The sequence below is a fragment of the Scaptodrosophila lebanonensis genome, unplaced genomic scaffold (genome assembly GCF_003285725.1).
Source record: "Scaptodrosophila lebanonensis strain 11010-0011.00,11010-0021.00 unplaced genomic scaffold, SlebRS2 tig00000001-arrow-pilon, whole genome shotgun sequence".
Lineage (NCBI taxonomy): Eukaryota > Metazoa > Arthropoda > Insecta > Diptera > Drosophilidae > Scaptodrosophila > Scaptodrosophila lebanonensis.
In genome coordinates, this window is record NW_022060529.1 from 25,903,786 (window position 1) to 25,922,456 (window position 18,671).

The window sequence follows — 18,671 nt, forward strand, 5'->3', positions numbered from 1 at the left end:
CATCGGTTTGTGTTGTGTCTGCTTTTTGGGCATGTGGGCGCTTACTGAGCATAATTTATCTATGCATACATACACTGGTCGGCACAATTATTTTGACGAACTGTACTCACGACTATCGGTGCTGGTTGCTTTTAGTTTCAAGGAATAACGGTACAATTTTCATACGGGATATTGAGTTCATAGCAACAACAATATGTAGGCAAAATATTTTGTCTATTACTCTTCACACCTTTTTTCTACAAATGACAATGTGAGTTGACTGCGGATTCAGGCACGGCATAAGTATTTTGACCAAACCTTGTCGCCGTTTTCGCGTACGTTTTATCAAGTGATACTAAAATAACTTTGGTGTAACAATTTTTGTTGACCTTTTTACATTATTTTCATTAAAATTTGATTCAAAAGTAATCGATACAATGGTAAAAAAGACAGAATTAAGTTATGTTGTTAGAGCCTCAATAGTGGCGAAGTTTAATGCCGGCGTAGCACCAAAAGACATTGCAAATGAATATAATTTGTCGCGGCAAACAGTCCACTATCAAATTAACAAATATAAGACCCACAATGACGTCAAAAACTTGCCTAGATCAGGTGCTAACCGCAAAACAACACCCATTGAAGATCGAGTCCTATTGCGGGAATTTAAAAAAAATATTCATTTAAAGCCGCAAGCTGCTGCAGATCAATGGAATAAGTCGACCAAGACTCCAATCAGTGAGCGTACTGTTCGGCGACGCCTAAAAGAAGAAGATTTTAAGACATACAAAGCGAAGGACATACCTTACATATCAAAGGTGAACAAGCTCAAAAGATTGGCTTTTGCAAAGGAGCATCTGCATAAGCCAAAAGAGTTTTGGAGAAGCGTTCTATGGACAGATGAAAGCTCCTTTGAATATAATTCATCAAAAACAAAGATTTTTGTAAGGCTCCCACAGTTTCAAAGACAAAAAAATATCCCCGTATGTCAAAAAGTGAGCCATGGCGGAGGCTCAGTCATGTTCTGGGGATGCATTGCGTACAATGGGTTAGGTGATTTCGTTCCCATCACCGGCTCAATGAACCAGCAACAATATTTGAGTACCCTTAACGAAAACGCATTCCCTTCCGGTGACAGGCTGATTGGAGAATCATTTATCCTGCAACAGGATAACGCCCCATGCCACAAAAGCAAAATGATAAGAGCATTTTTAAGCGATGTTGGTGTTACTACTCTGGATTGGCCACCACAAAGTCCGGACTTAAACGTTATTGAGAATGTGTGGTCTCTTGTAAAACGTAAAAGAAATGCGTCTTTGCATAAAACCGAAGAAGAAACTATTTCCGAGGTCACTTCTCTTTGGAAAGAGATACCATTAGAGGTCCTTCAAAATTTAGTGGACTCAGTTCCAAGACGTCTTCAAAAAGTTATCGAAGCCAAAGGCGGGTATACATTTTATTAATCTACCATCAATTTCTTATGTTTTGTTTAGTATTAAGCTTTGTTTTTTTTGTTAATATCCATTGTCAAAATACTTATGCCAACCCATGAAAATTACCTTGATTTATAATTTTAAAAGTTCTTATAAAAATATATCCTTTGAATTATTTTTAAGTTTGTAATACCAATATGGAATTGAGAAAAAAAGTTTCCTTTGATATCTTAAACCAATAACCAGTTATTGACAAAAATGTATGATTTTCTTCTCGTCAAAATAATTGTGCCGACCAGTGTATGTTTAGAGTTGCCATCAACAGACGCTTAGAGAGACACTTGTTCATGCATACATACATACACGTACATACATATATCACAGCGCATGCACACGCCCATTTTCATACACCCCTTTCGTGTTAGTGCTGCTCCCCTCCCCACCCATCCCCACCGAGCAGTCGGGCGTTCCGTAAAAATCAAACGTAATTGCGGCAAATTTATTTTACGTGCCCATTACAATAACAATGCGACATGCCACGAGTTGTGGCTCTGTCGGAGGCTGTGGCGCACCACTTCTCTCCAGCACCTGCTTAGCGCACGCACTTCTTGCACGTCAACACATTTTCCGGCAAACAGCTTTCCTAATTCCATTTAAATCCCATTGCTTTAATTAAGGCTGAAGGTGAGCGCAATACTTACATAGATACTGTAAGTTATGCTTACATACCTATAGTATGTACGTACATGTATACGAGTATGTACATATGCATATGTACATAAACGTATGTACATACATACATATGTATATGTACTCGTGTGTACAAAACACACTCATTTTCGGCATACAACCTCAACACATAAACGAAATATTGGGTGGGCGCACGCACCCCCCCAAAGCAATACAGCAACGGTAAACGACGCGTCGTTTGGGAAAGAAGCGAGAAAATAGCGACCAGACAAACGAGCAATTAAAAAGCCCTTTTGCCGAGCGCCATACCTGAAGGTCGGCAGCTGGCAGTTGGCAGATGTTTGTTGTGCTAAGGTTGTGGCAAGGTAACCCATACGTTTAGTTCCTCTCATACACACATACATACATACAGGGTGCGCCATCTTTTATGTCGGTATGTAGATATTGAATAACTTTGTCATTAGTGAACCAATTGACTTGAGTAGACCAGTGTTGAAAACCTCAGTTCAAGGATAGTCATAAAAGATGGCGCACCCTGTACATACATATAGTTCATATGTAGAGCTTGACTGCCAACGTAATAAGTTCCGAGTATTAAAATTGATGGTGCTTTTTGAAGTATGCACGTAATATTGCAAAATGTTAAACATACATATGTATATGTTTGCATGATTAACTGAGAAAATACTTAACTCACACAGATATATGTACACTGCTTGACAATAGGATACTCCTAAAATGTATGGGGCTGGCTTAATACTTATTAGCAAAATCTAAAATTCTAAACCGTTTGTGTGTATGCCAAGCTTCGTCATGATAGGTTAATTGTGAAGAAAGTTATAGCCATGAATGTAATATCTACCCGCGGCTGTTGTTGTTGTTGCTTTGACTTATTTCTGTGCCGCACACATACACGCATATAAACATCCTGATTCTGATGAATTTATTCGGTTGAAACTGCACATAAACATACATGCATATGTCTCCATACATGAATGTAGTATGTATTGATTATTAATTAAATTAATATAACTTTATATAATTAACTAGCAGGTATTGCCCGTCTTAACCCGGCTCAATATAATGTTTCCAATTGTATTTATTTTGTGTGTGCATAACCTACCCATATGTTTTCACCTTATAAGTTACCAGTAGGAAGGCATTTAAGGTATTTGAATGAACATTTTCTGTTCTTGACAAAAAATTGTTCAGTAGTCCGTTACATTTTTGTTCTTGACAAACTATTTCGTTAAACGAACATGACCACTATAACTAATATTTTTTAAAGCTCGTTTTCCCCCCTTTGGAGCTAGAATTTTCCAAAATCCCTTCTTAGTGCGCATCTACACCATGATAGGATACTTGAGCCCAAATTTCAGCATCCTACCTTTTACCGTGTGGGCTGTTGACGCGGTTTGCTTTTGTGCCCCAACATTTTTTTTACAGGACCCCCATATTTTGGGCCCTAAAAAAAAATATCAAAAAAACAAGTATACAGTTTTTCTTGGAATCTGAGAGTATACAAACTAAGTTTGAAGTTAATCAGATGAAAACTGTAGATTTTTCATACAAACGCTGGAGCCAAATGAATGAACACAAGGAAATCGGAAAGTATAAGAGCTAAAAAACCAAACTTGGTATTTAAATTCTCCCCTGTTATGTGCATTTTTAAGAAGCCTGAGTCTCTTTAGAATGAAATTATAAATTTTCATAGTGACTGTTTAAAAGGTCATGAAGCTAGGTCGAAGAACCAATACCAGAATATCCCAACTAAGATTTATACATAGAGATGTTCGCAAAACTAATACTTAGTAAGGCCATTGGGGGAACTATTCTACCCAAAAAATAGCCTGGCATTTGATCAATATCTTTCTGAAGTTCATGATCGAAATTCGAATAAAGTTTCGGGAAGTGCTTGCGGCTCCATGCAAGTAGACGCCCTGTTGGGTTCCAGTTCCTTTGGAAATCCCGGAAATGAAGGGACTGACGCATTTACCGATGCACTATGGTCCCAAATCCACATTTTTTGGCATAAATTCGAAATATTTAGATATTTGCCTCAAATTTAGTTTGTACGCATATTTTGGCCCTCTAAGACGACAAGTTTGGTTCAGCTTGGGCCACTAATTCATATAGCTGCCACATAACCGATATGGTCGACTTTTACTAACTTTGGTATTTTTTTCCGTATCAAAACAGGAATTGGCCTATAATTCTCTCCAGGGCAATATATTTCAGCTTACAAAATAGTTTATTTAATATATATATATATATATAATATATATAATATTCTCCCCTCCCCTCTCTCTGCTATATAGAATAGTGTCAATACTATCCACATTCCGAAAGCTACAGAAACACGCAGATTCTATTTACAACTATATAGTTTTGTTTGAAATTGCTTCGAAATCGATTAATTTATAGAAAAGTTATTAGCGAAACAATTTCAGTCCAGTACTATGCCTACAAACTGCAGCATCAAGTTCGCTCTACTTCTTCCTTTTGCTTCTGCTAGGGACGCATATAACTTAATGCCAGAAGTTTGTCTGGGTACAGGGTATTTCATTGTCGGGATTGCTCGACTGTAGCGTTTTTAATCAATTCTCATGATGACCATCATGACCATCAACTTCTACAACCATGTTAACATTACGTGTGTTTTTTTGAATTTCTATAGAGTTTCGTTACAACTCGGCTTCTGGTTTTTAATATAATTGGCGAAGGCTTTTACTTTTTCCGATATCAACATAGTATTATGTTCATCTACGACTTTTACTTTAATTTTCTGCAATATATACTGCTTAAATGCGTTTTCTGAGTCTATGTTGGTGCTTTAAATGTCAATCATTTCTACGTGGCCAAACACGAGTTTTGCTGCAATGAGAGCATTTTTTTCGAAAACGGGCAAAGGAGACTTAATAATTATGAATCTGTGTACTTTTGTTAAGACATTGACATTGTTAGCTCCACGCTCTGAAGCGCTCTGCGATAGTAATACTCCACAAAACACAATTTCTTTTGTTATACATTCCTGCTAAATAGACACACACAAAATACTGGATAACACGAACACACACAATGACGTCAAGATATGGCTTAGAAATTGATTCTACATACCTTGATTTTTGCTTTCCATACTTATACTTTTATTTTTAAACAAATGGAACCACTTTCATGATAAGCGAAAGTTGGCAAAAAGTTTCCTCCAATTTGCAAATGCCAGGGCTGTCACCGATCAGCTAAGTTCATGAGCGTGCCAAATTAACAGGGTTGCAACAAAGCTCAAAAAAAAGTTGTGTTCTAATTGGGGTGTCTATTTATTGAAATTGTATTTATATCCCAAAAATATTTTCAGAAATTTTTCGATTTTATGCCGCTGTGGGACCATAGTGCGATGGAAGACCTGATCTTCGTTATGAGGGAGGTGGACTATCTTATTGCGGCAGATAAGAACACATCGGGACGCAGCGTCTTTCGGAATTATAATAATAATCGCTTGTTGGCTTGCCGCGTCTCCAAATTAAATTTGGCTAACTTACAGCTCTTCCATAGTCCCACTGCGAGTCCCACTGCGAGTGGTCGCAAATTGCTAGCTGTAAAGTCGCCAGTAAGCTCGACTATCCAACGCTAATAGCCATAATCAAAGCCAGTAATGACAGCTGCACTAAGGCTGGGCAACCGTGGCTCACGTTTCTCATATACGAGTACATACATACAAGTATGTATGTATGCTGTCGCACCACTGTGCGTATGTGTAGGCAGCCCAAGCGAAACTTTCAGCCAAATACAGAACGAAAATAGGTATAGCAACGCCGAATCTGGAGAAGAGAGGGAGGGGCGGAGTGACAATTGCACTGCATATTTGAAAATGACACCAGCCAGTCACACAGTGTCACAAGACGCCCCACACTTGTGTGTGCGTGTGTGTGTGTGTCTTTTTGTGGGCGAGGGTGTGCGAGGGTGTTTGCACTGTCATTTGCATAAAAGTAAAGTTCACCCAGTCGCAGCGACTGCGACTGCGGCTACGACGGTGATGGCTGCAGCTGCAGCAGCGGTAGCGGCAACTGCGGTGCCTTTGGCGACAAGGCAAAATTTAAATGCAACCTGCTTTTCGTTTGTGCATAAGTATACGTGTATGTGAGTGTGCACGTGTATGTGTGAGTGTGTGTTTGTATGGGGCATGGCAAACTAAACTTTTGCAAATTTGAATTATAAATAAGCTGCTAGACTTCGTCTGCGTCGAGTGTCGTCGTCGTCGTCGTCGGTGACGTCGTCGTCGACGCTGCGGTAGTTGCAGCTAAACAAAACCTCATATGCATCGAAACGTAACAAAGAAGGGGAAGGAACAAGAGGGGGTAACGGGAGCTTAAGTGAAGTTGAAGTTGACTATACGACCGCATCACTTCCCCTCCCCTCTCCAGGGCTAGACCAGCTCCCGAGAGACCACTTACATTGCTACAGCCTGCAAAGTTTGCCGTGTTGGTGTATCTGTATGTCCTCGTCCTGCCCTCACTTGCTCCCCTCACCCCTCTCCTCGTGCCAATCAGGCTGCACTGGAAAATAAGCGCAGTGTAAAATTGCACGCGCGTATTCCACCTCACTAGACAAAGTGCAAAGCGTTGTGCGTGCCTTTTAGTGGTTGTCTTTGCCTTACTCTGCTCTGATTGTGCCTCTTGTTGTAACCACCGTGCAACTCCCGCAGGCATGTGCTGCCAAAGAGCACCAGTGTGTTGTGGACCGCAGCACAAGTTTAAGTGTCATGTAAAATGTTTCCACTTACACAAATTAATGTGTAGAATTTAATTTTGCAACATCAATGAGACAAACAACAAAAAATACACAGCAGAGATGCCACTACCCCCGGTAACAGCTCCCAACCCCAAACTGTGCAACAAAGTTCGTAGTAATCTGGCCATAATGCTAGGGCCAGTGCTCTACGACGTTAGGGCAAGATTCAATTTGTTAATAGTTCTAACGAAAAGTGAAAGACAACTGCATTTTCGAAATTTGGAAAGTCAAATTATTCCAAAAATCGCATATAGTACATACTTAGTATATATTGGTATGGTTATCGAAAGCATGGAGAAAAAGAAATGGTGTGTTTTTATTTTATTTGGATATCCATGAATATCCATTAAGTATAATGTTAGATCAAATTTTAAACTTATGAATGTATATGTGAGATCAGCCTGATGGGACAAATCCAAATCCAATCAGTCTGTTTCAATGACTATTCCATCCACACTTTTGAATTTTCGTATACCGATAATTTTTTTAACGACAAACGGACGGATAGACGGACATGTCTAAATCGATTTCCGTCATCATCCTGATTAAGAATGTGTATGTGTGCAGTATAGAAATGAGGCAAAGCAGCAACAACAACAACAGCTCCGTGAAAAGATCTATCTTGATGAAATTTAGCATGGATGTGAGTGTCGAATTTGAGTAAAAATGTCCAAGAATTACGGGACTTATAGAAAATTAGTTGTAGTGGGGGAGTGTATCAGGAAAGATACACGAACTCGTCCTTTAATACTCTTGGCGCTTTTCGAGATCTTTGCGGTCATACAGACGGACGGACATACGAACGTACATGCTTAAATCGATTTGTCTTGTCCTGCTTTGTAGGGTCTGCCACGCCTCCCACTGTGTGTTGCATACATTCGCACTTAACTAGTATACTCTTTCGCCCTTTTGGGTACAGGGTATAAAAGCCCTGAAATTACTGTTCAAGCTGGAGGTATTTAATGCAGCTGCTTCGGCTGATATGCATGTCGAAGACATATGCAGCAGTTAAGTATAGTAGTACTTCGAGCAGCCATACATTCGTTCTCACATATCTTGATATTCATTACACTAGATAGCGACAGTAGCTGCAGCCCCAAATCATTTTCAAAATCCTTGCCATGCTAAAATTTTTTGGGCAAATAAAACTTTATTTTTGTGGTTGCCGAGGGAGGTGCAGGGGTGGGCTGCTGATACGCTTGAAAGACTTTCAGCTTCATTGCTTGATTCGGTTAAATGTCTTTACTGTGTTTGGTCTAAGGATCTGGCGCTAGTTGAGCATATGTGTGTGTCTGACGGAAATGCCATAGCCTTCCAATATGGGTGCGGGGCGGCTTTGGTGGTTCGGGCTGCTGCTGCTGCTGCTGCTACTGCGGCTTGTGGGTTAACTTGTCTAAAAATCTTGTTTGAATGCTTGTGTGCGTGTGTTAAATGAAAAGTGTTTGTGCATAGCTGCATTTGTTGATGGTCATACTTAGTCGAGATAGAGAGCTATACAAAAGTTATTTGCACAAGCCAAACCTACTGAAAGCATGCTCGTGTGTTTAAATGTCAACATATGCATATAATAATAAAGACAAATATGGCCACAGCCACTGACAGCTTGGCTCAGCACATTTCCCGGGCTGTGTGTTGATGGGCTATGCAGGAACGGCACTCGTATCTGCAGACACTCATACACACACATTCAGTCATGCATAATACATAAATAGCTCAAACTAATTAATTGCTTTGCTGAATATATGATTAACATGATATGGGGGATTTGTGAAAAGACTCATCCTCCTCCTCCTTCGCGAGGCACCATAACATATTAAGCGAATTGTGTAACCGTTCAAATACTAGAGTTTCCACCTACAAATTGCTCGATTGTTTGTTTTTGTGCCAGCTTGTTTACTCACTGAAATCTGTGCGCGTTTCACTTCATATTTCTCGGAAGCAAAACACAAGCGCAGCAAAAGCAGCTACAAAGGCCGCGCCAGGAGTACGTGTATGTCTGAAGTGCCTCCCCATCTCGTAACTTGCAACAAATACAAAAGTCAATTGCGCTGCAAAAGAAGTTTTGGATGGTGCACGGTAAATCTTGCAGCTAAAACTTTCTACTTAAATACTCTCGGCAGACACACACTAATACGAGTACATACATATATACATTTGCATTCGTTCGGATATCAGAGTCGAGCTATAAGCGGCTTTACACATGTCCCTGCCCCACGCTCATCTCCAATCTGACTACGAGGCACTGTGGAATATTTTGACAGCAACGTACTTATTGGTCCAACATCACTAAGTTACATCTTTTAACTAACAGAGTTTATAGGATGTACCCGAAACTGACATTTATTTACACTCCAGTTTGTATGAGTCCCAAAACCCACAATGGCCTACCACAGCAAACTACTTTAAAAGGCTTCTGCAGCGTTGGAAAAATGTCAGCTTTAAATTTGAAATACTTCGTACTCGGAATGAGTATATAGAGCCCATGAGAATAAAAAAAAAGATTGTGAAGTCTAAGCTGTAAGGCAGATGCTCAATTCATTCAATTCTTTGAGTGCTGAAATGTGCGATGAGTGAGAATTCCCATAGTTATGGAGATATGGTGGAGCTCAATCCGTCTTTATGGGTTGATTCTCATCAATTACCAAGGATTTTAAAATTTTTATTTAAAATCTATCAAATTACAACTTATAAATGATACGAGTCGATGCCATGCCAGTCTGTTCGCCTGAATGACCGGCAAAATATGATGAGTTAGAATAATCAGTGATTGTTCATAACTCCCGTAATTCCTAGAATTTTTTACTCTAATTTACTCAGTTACATCTTGTTAGTGCCTATATGTCTTACAATCAAGTTTATTGTTATACAGTGGCAAGCACATGTGGATACATGTTTACACTTTGCTTCTATTATGCCTATGACTTCTATAAAAATGCATCAATGCTTGTAATTCTTTTTTCGTTTTATTTATTATAATTAATTTAATAAAAAATAGTAACTGCTTTTTAAAAACATAATTTTAATAACAAAAAATAAACTTAACTGGAAAAAGTCAATGTATCCACTTATAGGTTAATTGGAAAGGAAAGTTATAGGCATAAATGTATAAATACTGCATAGAATTTCAGTTTAAGTAAAAAATTCAATTGATAAAGGAAGCTAAGAAAAATCATTAATAGTAGAGTGGAGGTGCATCAAAAAAGGAACAGAAGTATACAAGGACGAAAGAAAAGACAAGGACAATATGCATAAATTAGTTTTTAAATGCATCGTGCATTATTTCATCAAAATTTAAATTTTTGGTCACCCCTTTAGTAAAAGCTGCGTACGACCTTGTATAGCAAGTTTGGTTACTCTAGCTTGTACATATACTTTCTCAGATCTTTGCGTTCATACATACGGCCATAGCTATATTGACTCTCATTGTCACAGATACAACAATTTGACTGCAATAGAATGGGTTTTAATATTAGGAGCGATAGATGTTTAAAATCCAAAAGGGTTTTTGGCTGTTGTGATTTCTATGCCTCTATCGATTCGTATCGCTACGCCCCTTTCTGTCCTTTACATACATTTGCCATTCACACTTTCTAGTACTTATACCGTTACACACTTCGGGTACAGGGTACAAGCAACGTGATTAAGAAAAAGAATATTACATATAAAACAAGATAGAACGCTACAGTCGAGCAAGCCCGACAGTAAAATAGCCTGTACTCTCCACAAAAAGGAAAAATTAAAAAAAAAAAAATTTATAAATAAATAAAATTATTAAAAAAATGAATGAATTAATTAATTAAAATAATTAATTAAATTAAATTAGAATACATGTTTATGTTCAGTTTAAGCAGCATACATTTACATCACGTACCTATGCGTGTTCATATGTGTGTATGTATGCAGCACAAAGTTGAACAAAAGCAGCAACAACAACAACAGCTGCGGGCATCGCTGCCGACAGAGCTGCAGGCAGCGCATGAGCAGCGATTTTACTTATGGCTATAACTTTCTTCAGAATTGACCTATCATGATGAAATTTGGCACACGGACACATTAGTACTAACTGGATGTACCTACCAAAATTGATTGCAAAATTCCGAGAATTACGGAAGTAATAAGAAAAAATACGAATTGCGGGGGAGTGGGGGGGTGTATCAGAAAAAATAAACAAACTCGTTCTGCCTAGGGCTTATAGGAACCTTGATACCAATTTTGGTTATCCTAGCTCTTGTACTTACTGAGATCCTTGCGCTCATACAGACAGACGGACAGACGGACATGGCTATATCAACTCGTCTTCTCATCCTGATCAAGAATATATATACTTTGTGGGGTCTGCCACGCCTCCTTCTGTGTGTTACATACATGCGCACAAAACTAGTATAGCCTTTCACCCTTTGGGTACAGGCTATAAAAAGGTATTCATGTTTTTATACTCTGTACATGAAATGTACAAGAGCATATTAGGTTTTCGGGAGGTGAAAATTGTAACTGGCAGATTCCATGGAGTATATTCTTGATCATCATGCCAAAACGAGTCGATCTATGTCTGTCCGTCTGTCTACATAAACACCTGCATCTCAGAGACTATAAGAGGTAGAGGCACAAAGATGGCTCATGTGTGTACGCTGTGCAAGATTTTTTTATTCCCACACATATGTACAGAGTATTTAAACTCTTTTCCACTTGTTTGATTTGTGGGAGTGCGTATAGGGTATTTAAAGGTTGGGCACGCTCCATTCTGGTATTCTTTTGGTTTCGGAACTGCTTGTGCACCACTGTGCCGTCTTTAGTGTATCTTGACCCTGCCTCGCCGGCTCTAAACAACAACCTTGCCAACAACAACGACAGCAGCAATACCTATAATGATGGCAAATAGTGAAAGGCACATGGCTAGACTTGCATGCTCAGCAGTTCAGTTTCAGCATGGAACTGAGTTTTTAGTCCAATGTTCGAGGATGTTTGTCTGCTGAATTAATTGGAATTAGTCGCGACTTGCTTATCCCTGAGTCTAGAATAAACAATAAAATGGATACCTATTCAAATACGTATAAGACAGACACAGTGAGCCAGTTGGATTGGCAGTCAACCAACAATCCAGCCCCTCCGATAGCATGCTCGTCCGTCCGCCACGAGTCTGTCGTGACTTCAGCAGGGGTGCGTGCGAAATGGAGTTATAAAGGGGGCGGGGGTAACAGCAACAATGCAAAGTTTTAATGAATTTTGGTTTAAGTTTTCAGCGCCGTTCGCTTTGGGTGGGTCCCACTCAACTTTTGACGCTGCCGCCTTGTTTGGATTTCCTGTAAAATGTATTTGAAACGAGGAGCGGAAATTGAATTATTTCAAATACGAATTTGTTACTCGGCGACTTGAGATTGAAGACGGCGCCTGCCGCAGGCAATTAGTCGTGTCAAAGCTTTCATTATTGTTTTGTCATATTTGCTTTGCGTGCTTGTGTGGGAATCTGGTTATGTGTGCGTGCCTCTGCATATGTAGTATACTTGTACATATATGTACGTACATACTTATGCGTGTATGCGTATGCCAACCAAACTCTAAAGTCTTAATTAATGTATAAATATATAGAAAGCAAAATAGATTTAATTTAAATAGGGCTTTGCAAAGTTTACTTGACACCACCATGCAAAGGACGTCACAATTGTACGGCGAGGGAAGAAAACAAATGAAGTAAAAGTGGAAGTTTGTTTGTTGGTAACAGCGGGTGGGCTTAAAGAGCCCTAGGGATGTTTGGGGACAACTCTGAACCGTGGACTTGGAGTGGACGGTTAAGGTTTGAGGGCCAGTGGTGCCACTGAGATTCTTCATATGCCTGAAAGCTCGAATCTAAAGTGACATTATACTCGTATAAGCATCTAGTGAGCGTTACGAGTAATTTAAGTGCTCAATAGGCGAAAAGGTATTAGCCAGATGGTTAAATATTAATTTCACGTTTTGACGGAATTGGCAAAGGCAGGCTTTTATAACTATATATGTAAAGTATTAAAAGTAAAACTAATCGAGATAAGTAACTAACATTGCACCGAGGGTCTTGGGAGGCGCACTTCCGCAGCTGGGTTAAATACGCATTGCAAAAGAAAGAATAAGAAGAAGAAAGTATATATATTTTCCTGATCAGTACGACATGTCTAGTCAATATATAGCCATCCGTCTGGATGAACGCAATGATATCGCAGTGTATAACAGCTAGAATTACCGATGTTCGTATGCAGGTTCTCTTAAGCATTAGGCAGCATTTATTTATTGAAACTTCGTTTATGGTTCTATTATTTAATTCCATTGGACTATTTTGAATATTGCCACAAACTTTGATCATAATCGGTTAGGCGGTTTCAGAGTCTAGACGGAACATATATATATATATATACATACATTTTTCTATTTATATATATATATATATATATATATATATATATATATATATATATATATATATATATATATATATATATATCTATATATATATATATATATATATATATATATATATATATATATATATATATATAGATTATACAAGTATGTACAGGATATTTCTAACTTTTCCTCTTGCTTACAATAATTGAAATTTTAAAATTCTCAGACTGTGCTTAAATTTGAAAGTGCTTTTTCCCAACATTACTAACTAAGGTTGTCCAAAATATTGATTCATCCAATTAGACCTTCCTTCAACAAGTTTGGAAAATGCATTAATAATTAAAGATTGGTAATAAGGTGAATGCGAAAGCAATCAAATTAGTAATTAATTAATGTAATAATTTCAAATAATAATAATGTTCGGCTGTTCTTCTTCCTTTTTTTATTATATATTATAGAATTTAATTTCTTTAAACTGACTCGACTTGTCTTGCTGATTAAGAATATATAATTTTTGTAAACCTTAGCACGCGAGGTATATACCATATTCTACACGTTGGGGAACAGCTTAGTTAGTCCATGAACTCGTAAACAACTTAAAGTCTGGCTGCAATGAATCCATAAACAATTTCTGTGCATATCACTGTACGAGCAATAAACAAACAAACATCCATGCACGTTGATTCATGTATCAACGTCCGATGTTCTTGTCTCAACGCTCCATCCATTCGCTTAGTCACTCAAAAACCACAGACTGACAAATAATGCTAATGAGCATACAAAACTGTCATTTGCTAACCAATGAACTTCCGTCAATTGCAGGCAATGGCTGCAAAAATGGCGGCGTTTTGCCAAGTGCACGATGGCGCCGAGCGCATAGGGCAGCACAGAACAGCACAGGATAGTAAAACTCAACCGACCAAGTAAGCAAGTAACCAACCAACCAGGCAAGTAAGGGTCCAACAACAACGAAAAATTTTGAACTACTATAATAATAGTTAGTAGGGCAACCGCAGGGCACAGGCGACGAGGCAGCAGTGAGTAGCTGTGGGCCCCTTAGTGTCTGGATGTCTGGGTGTCTGGGTATCTGGGTACCCGGTGCCGACTGCTCTGCTCAATGGATGTGTGTTGGCTGGCTCTGGCGTTGATTGGACTCTGTGCCTGCCGCTAGGCATTTATGTCAGTTTGTCACGATAGGCGATGGAAGCACAGAGATTACCTTGGTTAAACTTAACAATAGCGCTCCACTCTCACATACACACTGTGCACACAGACAGGCAGAAGGCAGACTATGCAGCTCCTAGCTTAGAGCCACATCATCGAAATGTAACGCCGTGTCGCTCCGTGTGGCGCGCCAGGATTGCAGCAACATGCCCGAGGCTAGAGGCGCACCCAAAAATCCAACAAAACGTTTAGGCAAATTCGTTCGCGTGCAGGCGCCGCCGAGTTGTTGAATCGCATTAAAATCAGTTGGTGCATCTTCACTTACTGCAGTTTGGCCCAAGGACAACACTTGGCAGGCACGACTGGACCGAGAGGGCCGAGAGGGCCGAGATGGTGAGGTGGTGTGGTGGTGAGGGCAAAGGTCGCTCGATTGGCTGCTGTCAGCAGCATTTTATGTTAATTTTCATTAGCGCTGCTGCCGCGCAGCCAATTTGTATGGAAAGTGAATTCGAAACTGCCGAAAACTGTGCTAACAGCAGATCCCGCCAGTTAGGTGTATACTCGTATAAGGAGTAGTTCTGATCACAGCCCACTGTGTGGTCCATAAAAACTGCAGAGTGGCTGGCTCGATGGCAATATCGACGTCGATGTTTATGTAATCTGAACGCTGGCAGTGGGGCGTAGGCTCCTCGCGATAAAATTGGGCAACAAAGTATTTTTCAATTAGCCGTACTGCACAGCCGTAAAAACAATAACTGTAAACGTGTCTGTGAGGCAGTATATGAATGAGTCTATGTGCGGTTGTGTTTTGTTGTGCTTAATTCTACCAATTGGAAGACTTAAGCTCGCTCACACATAAATTGTTTAACAGCCTTCTGGGCTAGCTCTTCGTTTAAAGGCGGTACGAAAATTTACTGACTTTAATGTTTTGTTCTTGTGTCGTCGAGCAAAAGCCAGAGTTAAATGAGTCGGCTGTTGTTAAAATGGAAATAGTAAGTACCTTTATCAAACTAACAAGGACTATCTTATGTTGAGCATAGAACGCGTCCCAACTTTAATGTTCTCCAAAGGAAAATTGATTATTCATACTTAGTATTTGAACTTTCAATTTAAATGATGTATCACTTTTATAAATCTGCCAAAAAAGTGAACTATTTTTGTCAATTGCTGCTAATATTGATGTTGTATGGGATATACTAGGTGTAACATCCAAAATGTTGATGTTGGACATTAAATGGGGAAGTTGATGTTTTCTTTTCCTTATCTCCCGAATTTCGTCATATTTTTTTGGCAACACTTCTAATTTGCATCCTAATATTGCATTATCTTATACTGAGTTCGACTTGATAACGCTACGGTACTAGAAGATATAACAAGAATTCGATTGAATTATGTTCGTGCACACAGTATGGTATAAGAGGGAACTGCAAACATTGAAACATAGTGCATTTTCGAGTCAAGTGGGTTTAAAAATTTAATTTTAGTTTGTAAAATAAATGATTGGTAATACCCGATTCCACCAACTTTAACAGCAGCCCTCGTGTTTTCGTTCATGTACCCAGCGTTCATTTGTTGTGATAAATAAGTGGTCATGGACAAATATGCAAGTGCAGCTGCGTGGAAACTTTTACACACTTATTATACTATACACTTCATCAAGAGATCGTATGACTTTTACTATGCCGGTGTTGACTTTTAAGGTTTTATTTTCGACACTTAAATACGGCAAATTTGCATTGGAAAACTAGTACGTTTATAGGCTTTTCAAGTGGTGAAATATAATAAATTTAAGCCTTAGTTCTGAGCTCTCGTTTTGTATTATCCTATATATATATAGTAATATAACAAAAATAAATTCATACTTACGCCCTACATTTTCGTTCATACCCATATACATATACTCGTCTATTAACACTGTTCCTTTGGCTACGAAAATCCCTCTGAAAATATAAATAAAGACAGAAAAAAGGAAGAAAGTGTTGGAAAAGTTTCTATCTTATATGTATTTTTTATGGGAAATTATTATTATACGTCTTCCTGGGCTTTAATTGGCCACGCATCACATTTTTCCTATAGTTTGATCAAACGACATATTATTTAGCATGTGTACTATATCTTTATTGATATACGCAGTGCACTTGGAAACAATGCACTCGAAGTTTTTAATTGTTCATTAAATTTATGTGTATGAGCCATGATCATTTGAGCAGAAAGAAATTAAAAACTAAAAGAAATCGTCCTTCAAGCAAGTGCTTACATCTGACAGATTTTTACAGCCTGTACCCAAAGGGTAAAAGGCTATACTAGTTTTGTGCGATTATATGTAACACACAGAAGGAGGCAGACTCCACAAAGTATATATATTATTGATCAGGATGACAAGACGAGTCAATATAGCCATGTCCGTCTGTCCGGCCGTCCGTCTGTCTGCATGAGCGCAAGGATCTCAGGAAGTACAAGAGCTAGAATAACCAAACTTGGAATCGAGGTTCCCCTAAGTCCTAGGCAGGTAAAGTTTTATTTTTTTATTCTGATACACATCCCCACTCCCCCGCAATTCCTCTTTTTTTTAGCGTTCTCTCTTGTTTGACATGTGTTATTTATACTTTGTACCCAAAGGGTAAAAGGGTATACTAGTTAAGTGCGAATGTACATTTGTAACACACAAAAGGTGGCGGGGCAGACCACACAAAGTATATACATAAATATATTGTTGATGACGGTGACAAGCCGAGTCAATATAGCCGTTCGTCAGTCTGTCTGTATGAGCGCAAGGATCTCAGCAAGTGCTTAATAACCAAACTTGCAGATAGGCAGTGATACATTTTTGAACTCAAACTTGTCCCATTATATCCAGTTAGTGGATATGTGTCTGTATACCAAGTTTCATTATGATCGGTCAATTGTGAAGAAAGTTATAGCCATAAATGTAATCTCTGCCAGCAGCTGTTGTTGTTGCTGCTTTGATTTATTTCTGTACTGCACACATGCACGAAATAAACACGCATAGACACGATGATGTAAATGTGTGCTGTTGGAGCTGTACAACAACCTGGCTCCACTTTTGTTACTAAGTAGAAATAAACTTTTTACCGAAACTTTTACTTACCTGAGAATTACTATTTGCATTTAAAGTATATGCATTTTGGAAGTAAAGGTGAATAGAAGTTTATTCGATGCAGGAAAAAAAGGCGATCCTTTTTTATCCTTAAATTATCTTACTTCAAAGCTTTTACATTGCTAGAGAACACCTCAAAATTTCTTATGGAAATAATATAATTTATGTTATTAGGGTATAGAATTCAAAATCCGAAATGAGAATGCTTTTCCCATTTCTAACAATGCTGGAATACCAGAGGGAAGCGTGGTAGATCATATGGTATAGGTGTATAAATGATTAGCGATTTGAATCGAGACCATGTTCATTTATTTATTTTCAGGTGTACAGGTTCCTCCGCTTTAAGCGATCGCTGAAAATTGCCATAAACACCTTAATTCAGATCTTAAAGTTGCCATAGGACCGATCGTCTAACTTTTTGTTTTTTTAAGTTATCCCAACCAAATTTGAAATGTGGGCTGTTGGTTTTACTATACTATATATTAGTACATTTGTATATTCGAATATGATTTGAATATACATTTCATTTTAAACATATTTGTAGAATCTAACATTCCCGAAAATTCCCCTTTTGATGAAACCAGATACCCAGTTTTAGAACTAAAAAGGGTATTGCAAAATCGGTCAAGCTGAATGCGCTTGTTTGTGTCAATGAAGTCTCCCATTTTTTGTGAAATTTTATCATTGTTCAATTAAACTTTTCAGCCGAAAATCGGCTTTTATTTTATCGCCAACGCCTGTCAATGCCGAAAACAGAAAAATGTAAATAAGCCCATACCGTGCCATTGTCATTTTTATTCAGCGTGCGATTTTTTAATCGCCATATCGCCACATTTACACTTCCACGATCTACACACATTTGGAGGAGGGGCAGAGGCAGGGACAGGGGCAGGGACAGGGGCAGGGCAAGGCAGCAAGTGAGCGGATCAGAAGTCGGACCATCGAACATTGTGGAGGCATGAAAATGCGTTTTCCAAAGCTCTGTCGATGCCGATGGGTGTACAACAAAAACAATTAATGTTTGTTGTTGCTCTCGCTGCCGCTCTTGTTTCTGTTGTTGTGTGTGTGTGTGTGTTGTTGTTGTTGCTGTTGTTGTTCTTGTACGCACAATTGTGCAAATGTGACAT